The sequence below is a fragment of the Lactuca saligna genome, chromosome 9 (genome assembly GCF_052625555.1).
Source record: "Lactuca saligna cultivar CGN05327 chromosome 9, ASM5262555v1, whole genome shotgun sequence".
NCBI lineage: Eukaryota > Viridiplantae > Streptophyta > Magnoliopsida > Asterales > Asteraceae > Lactuca > Lactuca saligna.
In genome coordinates, this window is record NC_136425.1 from 39,477,323 (window position 1) to 39,485,792 (window position 8,470).

Genomic DNA, 8,470 nt, shown 5'->3' on the forward strand with positions numbered 1-8,470 from the left:
AGTTTATTTTAATAGCCCGCAGATGTTAAAAAAACAAACAGTCTTCTTTTTTCAGACTGCAGACATTTGGTCCACCTCTTCTACTGCAGAGGTCTACAGATGTGGTCTGCAGACTGCAGACATTTTGCCTCAGAAAAAACAAACAACATCTAATAGTTTCTTATTTCAAAAGAAAATTATTCGAACCCGTCGCTTGGCACAGATAAACGGTTAGTATATATATATATATATATATATATATATATATATATATATATATATATATATATATATATATATATAATTTTATATGTTTATAAGCTTAAGAGTTTTTTGTAAAATATTTATAAACTTAAGAGCTTTTTCACAAATAATATTTCATAATAACTTGAAACCTGCGTTATAGATAAAAACGAGAAAATATAACAAGTTTGCTGTTTTATTGAACAAAAATTCTGTTAGATTATAAAACCGACATTTTCAATCAAAATTAAGATTTTTTATAACATTATTCTCTCGATTAGTTTGTCGATTAGGGCGTAAAAAACTTTGTAGTACATTGTATCCAGTCAGGGTGTAAACTCAAACCCTCAAATGCATGGCAGAAAAGAAATCCAATAAACATTGGAGTTATGTTTTGGGAGTATACCTTCATACTTTGATAAATTTAACTTCTATCTTAATAAATAAATAAATATAACTGCTGACTATACGAAAAAAATAATCAACAGTAACAATAAATTTGACCACCCTATTTCTGTAAAACAAGAACTAGACTATAGCTGTAATCATTACACCTAGTTTTCATCACAAGAAATATCAGTTGGTATTGGAGAAATCAAATAAAATTTTACAGTAGCTGCTAAAGAAGCATGAAATCATGTTAAATAAACCAAAAACAAAACAAGATAAGAAACTGTAGGTGTCCCCATGTCCTGATCATCTTCATTCATTTCGATCACGCCAATTTCGAAACAATAATTTCAAGAAAGATCAAATGAGAAAAACGAAAGTGATGGTATAATTATATATAAAGTTTTATAGTATAAATAAATATCATGATAGCATCGATTGAGTAATATGTAGTTATATCATTACAATGAAGCAGTAATCACCAAACACTAAAGAAAAGATAATTTATGGACGATTACCTTTTAAAAACCCTAAGAAGGATCGATCGGTGTTGGCCGATCATCGGTTCCAGCAGCTCTAGGCTGCTGGAATTGGGGGTGTTGACCAATACCAATGGCCGATACGTTCATAGCAAGAACACTCGCGGTAGTATCGTAATTATTGTTGACATCAAAAGCCCTGATGGCGGCGGACGTATGCTGATCTCTACCGGTGAAGAACGGCGGGTGGTGGTGTGGGTGGAACAAATGCTCTCGAGTAACTCCGCCACCGCAACATGATGATATCAAGTTGTTTCCTAGGGTTTGGTGGTGGGTCGCTGCTGCTGCCGCCGCAGCAGCGGCGGCGATAAGTCCCTGAGTGGCTGAACCGTTTAGGTTATGGTTATGGTTCTGGTACTTTGAAAGCTCGGATTTCGCGTAAGTAAGATCCACCTGAAGTTGGCGAAGTTGGTGTTGGAGGAGGGAGATGACACCAACGCAACCGTAGACTGGATCCCGGAGCCGCATATCGGCTTCATAAGCGAGAGAGTTGACAGCATCTTCCCGTTGGTGAGGGTGGAGTTCGTTCAGAAGCTTCGTCACGTTGCTTGCTCCAAACACTTTGTGAACATTAGCGAATTTTTGAGGCTGATCTGGTGGAAAGTAAGGTGCAAAAACACATTCTGGTTGGCATTTTCGTCTCAAGAACTTGCAGGCTGCACATGGAGAATTTGAAGACGAAGCCATTTATTACACCAATGTTCTTAAAGAATGTTTTCTGCATATATAGAATCAAAAACAAATGTTAATTACGATCATAAATTAATCAAAAAATAATAAAAAAGGAAGAAGCTTGATTGATAAATGCAGATGAATTCTTCCAAAAACAAAGAGATTTTTATTCAACTACTCGTCTAAATAGATCACAGAAACCAGATCTGAAGTGTTTGCAACTACTAATGATTTCTTGAATGACTCCGAAAGTTATTCATGCTCACCAATAAAGAATTTATAGATCTTGATGGGCTTCTTTTTTTTTTTTTTCTTTTTCTTAGAACGAATGAGTTGGTTATAATAAGCTGAAATAACGCGAACAGAGAAAGAATGTATTTTTATAAACTATGAAGAGAACGTTTAGAACTGGGATTGAAAAGTAAAGATTAAGAAGATTGGATCTCGTGAAAGTGAAGAAGAGTTGTGCTTTCAAGACGAGGGTTTTGAGGGGTTTCATTAGATATAATGCTTCTTGGGATAACAATCATTGATGACATTTTTGCAAATTAAATTATATACAAATACAATATATCTTTTAAAAGGTCAAAATCTTATAAATAGAAAAAAAGACCTGCGATGTGACTACGCAAACTAAAGGTAAAACTGTAAATACTTGCAACAGTCAAAATCCGATCAAGCATCTATAGCTCTGGCGAACCAGAAAAAAATCCAATAGATGTAAACATGGATCTAAAATATAATGCAAAAGTAAAAATGAATAAACAAAAAGGACGAACATTAATTATATTTAGTGTAATTAAATTTTGCAACCTGAATCCAATAGAGTTAGCAGCAAGAAAGGAAGGGAAGATATGATGATGATGATGGCCTCGATATCTTCGGTCAAACCCTTCTTTCTCTCTCTAGTCTCTCTCTCTTGTTTTTCGTTCTTTAAAGGGACACAGTGTGAAGTAAGAGATGAATTGTAGGAAAAGGAGGGCCTCAAATCTTTTGTTTATCGACCAAAAAGACAAAAAAGAAAGTTACAAAAGGGTTTTGAGTGATGTGTGATCAGCTTATATCCTACTTTTTCCCTTAAAACTCAAGAGACAGAAGGCACTAATAAAAAGGTCTAGCTACCTGCTCACTGTACTGTCAGTCTACTGTTGTGTTCTTTCAAGTGTAAGTGTGTGCTTATTTGTGCTTCTTTCTTGGTGAATAAAGGAAGATAATTAATGTGGTTTTAGGGGTTTTCAAGAAAAAAAAAAAGCTTAAATCTTTCTTACTGAAAAAAGTAGAAAACAATGCGGGTCTTTATGGTTTTAAAAAAGGAAAAAAAAAAATATTGAATTCTTTCTTAGTGGATGAATAGAGAGGAAGATGATTAAGGGTTGGTTTAGGGTTTGTTAAGAGAAAAGGGGAAAAAATGAAATCTTTCTTGGTTAACAAAGGAAGACAACTAATTTAGGGTTATCAAGAGAAGTGAATAAAGGAAGAAAACTAATGAGTCTTTTAGGGTTTTATAGAAAAGTGTATTGGAATAAAAAAAAAAATTGCTTTTTTTAGGGTTTTCAAGGAAGCAATTTAATGGACTTTTCTTTTCAAGAAAAATAAGGTGAGATTAGCTGGCATTATTAATGATTAAAAAGAAGAAATAAATGAGAATTCTTTTCGTGTCTTCGGATTTTAAGGGGAAAAAACAGGTTCTTGAAGAAGCATATAAAGATGGTGTCAACAGAAATACTGCAATGGAGAAAGAGAGAAGAGGCGAGTGAAAAGAGAACCCCCATAAGCCGAGGCTAAGGAATCGGGGAGAAAGTGAGCCTATTTGATCCTACCCTATTTTCCCTCTTTCTAGCTTAACTTCTTTCTTCTCCGTATTGAAATATTACAAAATTTTCAGTTAAATATTAACCAACATTTTTTGACAAATGGTAGCTCTGCCGCTAGGAATGGAATTTAGATGGATTTATAAAATCCAAAATTAAATCAGATGAATAGTATGTAACTTTGTATTAAAAGCTAACGACCCGTTACAAAGGTACAAGTTATAAAAAGACATACTTAGCGAAGAACATCAATTTATTAACATAAATTCGACTTTCTAGCCTTAAACGTAACCCAAATAAAAGTTACAACTTAAATATCATATCTAATCTTACTTGAGCAACAACTAAACTTATTAAATATGACATAGTTTCTCATCATACATATTTTCCACGACGGTATAACGAGCAGGTTTGAGTTTTACAATGCCCAACTCCATTTATCCTAATTTGATTTCAAAACAACTTTAAAAGAAACTTTCTTTTAAAAAAGGTCATTAAGATAAATATTTTTCTCTAAAAGATCACCTTCGATATCCGCAACGTTAAACCATGAGCCTTTCAAATATCTCTTAGCAATCAGTTTGGCACCAAAAACACTTTTCGATACCCTTCCCTCCCTAAACAAATATTCATCTTCGCAGGCTCTCCAAGAACTCAATAATTTTTTTTGCACCTTAAAAAAAGGAAAATAGTAAAGCGGGAGGCTTCCAAGAACAGACCTAACGAACGTTATTCTACCTTCAAAAGATAAATTTTTAGCTTTCCAAGCATTCAACTTTGCTTGAAATTTATTTGCAATCGGTTTCAGTATTTTGAAGGTTTCAGATTTACCCCGGTATGAAGGCCCAAATACGAGAACCGAAAAGAACTGGACTCACAATGCAAAACATCCGTATGTCTAGAAATCTCATGCATTTTCCACCCCAACCCCATATAATTTCTTTTATGAAGATTCACTTTTAGTCTGGAAACAAAAACGAAAAAAAAAAAATCTAAATAAGCTATTTAAGTTCACCATGTTCACCAAAGACCACTTTCCAATGCAATTTCAACCAATAAAAATATTTCAAACATTAATTAGAATTATCTAAATGGTAAAATATGGTGTCTTTTTAACCAACCCCTTTCCAATAAACAACAAATCATCTCCATAAAGGAGGTGAGATAACAATGGGCCATTATTTGAGAGATTTATGCTATGTAAATGAAACTTTTGAATACCCTCCAATGTACCCCGACTGTTTTACTTTTACATATGGGAAATACACCAATGTAGGGATGGACAATAAGAAATTTTAGTTTAAACAAAACGTTTAACAGCTTCGAGCTATTAGCGTTAGACAAAATGTCATGTTTTGAACAGAAAGTCTTGTTTGAAACTATAAGTTTCTAACGTTTAATTTAAACAAAACGCTTCAAATTCAAATATTACTTGATGTAACATTTAATAAAACGCTACAAGCTATCCGCTAGTTTTGCCGAACAAGTCGCCGTTTGAATTTACAACTTCTGAATTTAATACATATTTTAGCAGTTTACTTTTATTAAAAACTAGTATAGAGAATAATTAAGATGAAGACAACGCCGAAAAATGTGTGTAATTTTATAGTAATAGAATCTATGTATACTAATAAATGAAATATTTTTCCTTTCACCACATTAATTTGAAACTCCTATGCATTTTTCTTTTCACCACATTCCTTTGAAACTCCTATGACTTTTCAATTTCTTTCTAATAATAATTATAAGTTGGTTAATGTAACATCATGTTTTGGATCGTTTGTGATTTAGGGTTCGTGGGCTACAACTCGGGCATGAGGAAGCTTCGGGGTTGCGACAAGTTGCTAGAAGCTTAGGGCTTCTCCTCACCTTTCCATGGATATGAGGTTCATTGGAAACAGAGTTATATCGAGGAAACTATGGAAGTTTGAAGTTTTGACAAGAGAGGTCCCTTATTTGAGAAAGGTGACAGCTGAGTACGCTCGGCGTACGTGTGTGTACACTTAGCGTACTCATGTGTGTGACTTTTAAACTGGGCCACCTAGTACGATGGGCGTACTAGGCTCAGAGTGAAAATCCTAAATGAGGGGGTGTCCATATATAAAGAATGATATGCCCTCATTCCTGGCCACCATCCTCAGACAATCAACCCTCTCAAACCCTAAATACTCATCCATTGAGTTTCTGTGTCCATTTGTGAGCTATTGAGTGATCTTGTGTTTCTTTGGAGTGAAGAAGGAGCCTTGAAGAAGGAGTGGGATTCTAGGCTTTGGATCTGAGCTTATCTGAGTTGGAAGCTTCATCTTGAGGTATAAAGCTCAAAGCTTTCTCACTCTTTTGATTTGTGCATCTTTCTCGTGTATTTTCGGGTTTTAGTCCCAAAGTTGGAAACTTTATGAGGTATTAAGCTCCAAAGTTTATTATCATCTTCTTTGAGTGTCTTTAGTGGTGTGGATTTATAAAAAATCGAGACTTGGACGTTTGAATCAACCCATGCATTAGATATATGCATTTTGAGATGAGAAAATGAGATTTTTGGGTGTTTGTGACTTTACCAGCCATGCAAAGGCTAAAAGTCATAGATAATATGGAGTAAGAGACTCTATGGAGTCCATATTTGTGATATGAGCTAAGGTCTTAACGGGTTAATACCAAGAAAGTGAGAAAATCCATATTAGACATACATCGAGCATAATCCTAGTATGCCCTGCGTATTAGGTTGGCGTCCCCGATCAGATTTCGTGCATGCTTGTGTACACTGAGCGTACCAAGGGAGGTACGCCCCGCGTAACCTCGTTGTTGGCCTTTTTGGGATAAATCTTATAATGGGCCTTAAGGGTTGGGCCTGGATCTTTGGGCTTGTGTACTAAAGACTTTGAGTAGAGAAATATTATATATATGCCTTGGGCCCTTGTGTTGAGCTTGTCACTTGGACTTGAGAGTTAGGCCTCGGGAGAGCTCATTCATTATTGGGCCTTGGTGAGCCCAATGAGTTTTAGGTTATTGATGGGCTAGTTAGTGGACTACCTTTAGACCTAAAGAGTGAGGATTTGGACTTAGACTTTAATTGGGTAATTTTGGATTTTGATCCAGTGTTAGAGATCGGTGCAACAGCAGCATCTATAGGAGCTGTTCATCATCCGAGGTGAGTCTTCTCACTATACTTTACTAGAGCGGTAACCTTTGTGTGACTGGAGGGTCTTATATGCTTATATTGAGTATTTTGATATCATGCATTATGTCTTTGTGATTTATGTTGTGTATTATTCTAAGCTTACTGAGTTTGGACCGGAGGGTCCACCCGAGTTGTGGGACCGGAGGGTCTTATCTGAGTATAGCCATGAGAGGCTAATGAGATATATGTGGTATTTTTGGGAAACTCACTAAGCTTTGTGCTTGCTGCGATATGTTATATGTGTTTCAGGTTCTTCTTAGGATCGCGGGAAGGCGTCGGCTTGATTGTACACACCAGAGAAAGAGTTCTGTTTTGAGGATCCTGGATTATTAATCAAACAATTATGAAGTTGTGTTAAATAAATGGTATTTTTGTGAAATGTGTTATGAGAATTATGTGATCTTAAAATGATTTTTTTTGAAATTTTACGGTGTTACAAGTTAGTATCAAATCCTTGGCTTGAGGGATTCGGATGCACCTTCAGGTATGTTTGGACTCAAACTGAGGATTTGAGAAAAAAATTCAAAAGAAATGATTTTTCTAAAATGAGCAAGAGTTTCTAAGAGAAAAACGAGAAGGAGCAGTGTGTACAATTAGCCAGAGCCCGAACGGTGATTTCCCAAAATACCCTTACTTATTTGTGTTATGAGTTAATATTGAGATGTTAGTAATGCATGCTAGAAGATAGGATAGGTATTTCATATTTTAGGGCTAGAGTAGCCTGATTTGTGATGCCTTAGCCTAGGATTGTTGTTATCTCTGATGTCCTTTGAATATGTGCGGAGTAAGAGTATCCAACCTGAATCTTTTAGAGAGAACCTTGAGTAGAGAAGTAATCTAGGAGAGATACCTAGATGAGCATTGGAGGAGCCTACTAAAGGGGTAGTTAGATACCTACGAGAGGTAGGGTTGCTTGAGTTTCATGATACCTTTTGAGTGTAAGTAGAGCAGGTGGAGTTGTAGCCTAAAGTGGTTTTACGTGTTGATGGAGATTATTCGATGGCCGAATGCTACTTGCTTCGTGCTTTGTGGAACTATTCATGATGGGAGTCAGCTACTAAGTGAATATGATATCAGTGACGAATCTAGAACTAAAAACCACGTGGTTCCTTACGTACATGAAATTGAATAAATATGAAAAGGTTGGTTTTTTTTTTTTGACAAAAATAAGGTAGTTCCTTGTTTTTTTTTTATATATACTTGTTGTATTAAGAAAAAAAGGATTAGTCCTAGGACCTACCTTGGGCATGAATAACTACGCCATTGTATGACGATATTCATGAGGTAGATGGCTAGCATCATAAGGAGTTCTTCAGCAGCTGATGGTAGAGAAGTGTGACAACCTAGGAAGAGCCTAGGGAGTGACTTTAGTCAGAAGAGTGCGCTGATAGAGGAAAGTATTCACTGGGTAGCGACCAGGTATAGTGGGATTGGTGATCGAGAAGGTTGAGCAGCTACTTACACTACTAGAAAAATACCCTTTATGTAACGACCCAATTTTCATGTCCAAAAATTTCATTTTTTTAAAATATTACTTTAGGAAACATTAATAAATAAAAACATTGTTTGATCACACCATAACACATCGCAACCATGTTTTAAAAGTCAAACCATACATCCCATCAAATATCAGAGTACAATCCCAGTGAATCTCGTAAATG

At 35.5% G+C, this 8,470-nt stretch overlaps 1 pseudogene across 2 annotated transcripts; it reads right to left on the bottom strand.

The window, feature by feature from the left end:
• Positions 1–676: 676 nt before the first annotated feature.
• Positions 677–3,375, bottom strand: LOC145018299 (protein ASYMMETRIC LEAVES 2 pseudogene; annotated as a pseudogene). 2 transcript variants are annotated; one of them, XR_013666945.1, is made up of 2 exons: positions 2,637–3,375; positions 677–1,869 (listed from the first exon to the last, which is right to left on the bottom strand). The product of XR_013666945.1 is annotated as a protein ASYMMETRIC LEAVES 2 pseudogene, transcript variant X1 (transcript). The 2 variants fall into 2 exon arrangements; XR_013666946.1 differs by lacking the exon at positions 2,637–3,375 and adding an exon at positions 2,090–2,389.
• Positions 3,376–8,470: the final 5,095 nt, after the last annotated feature.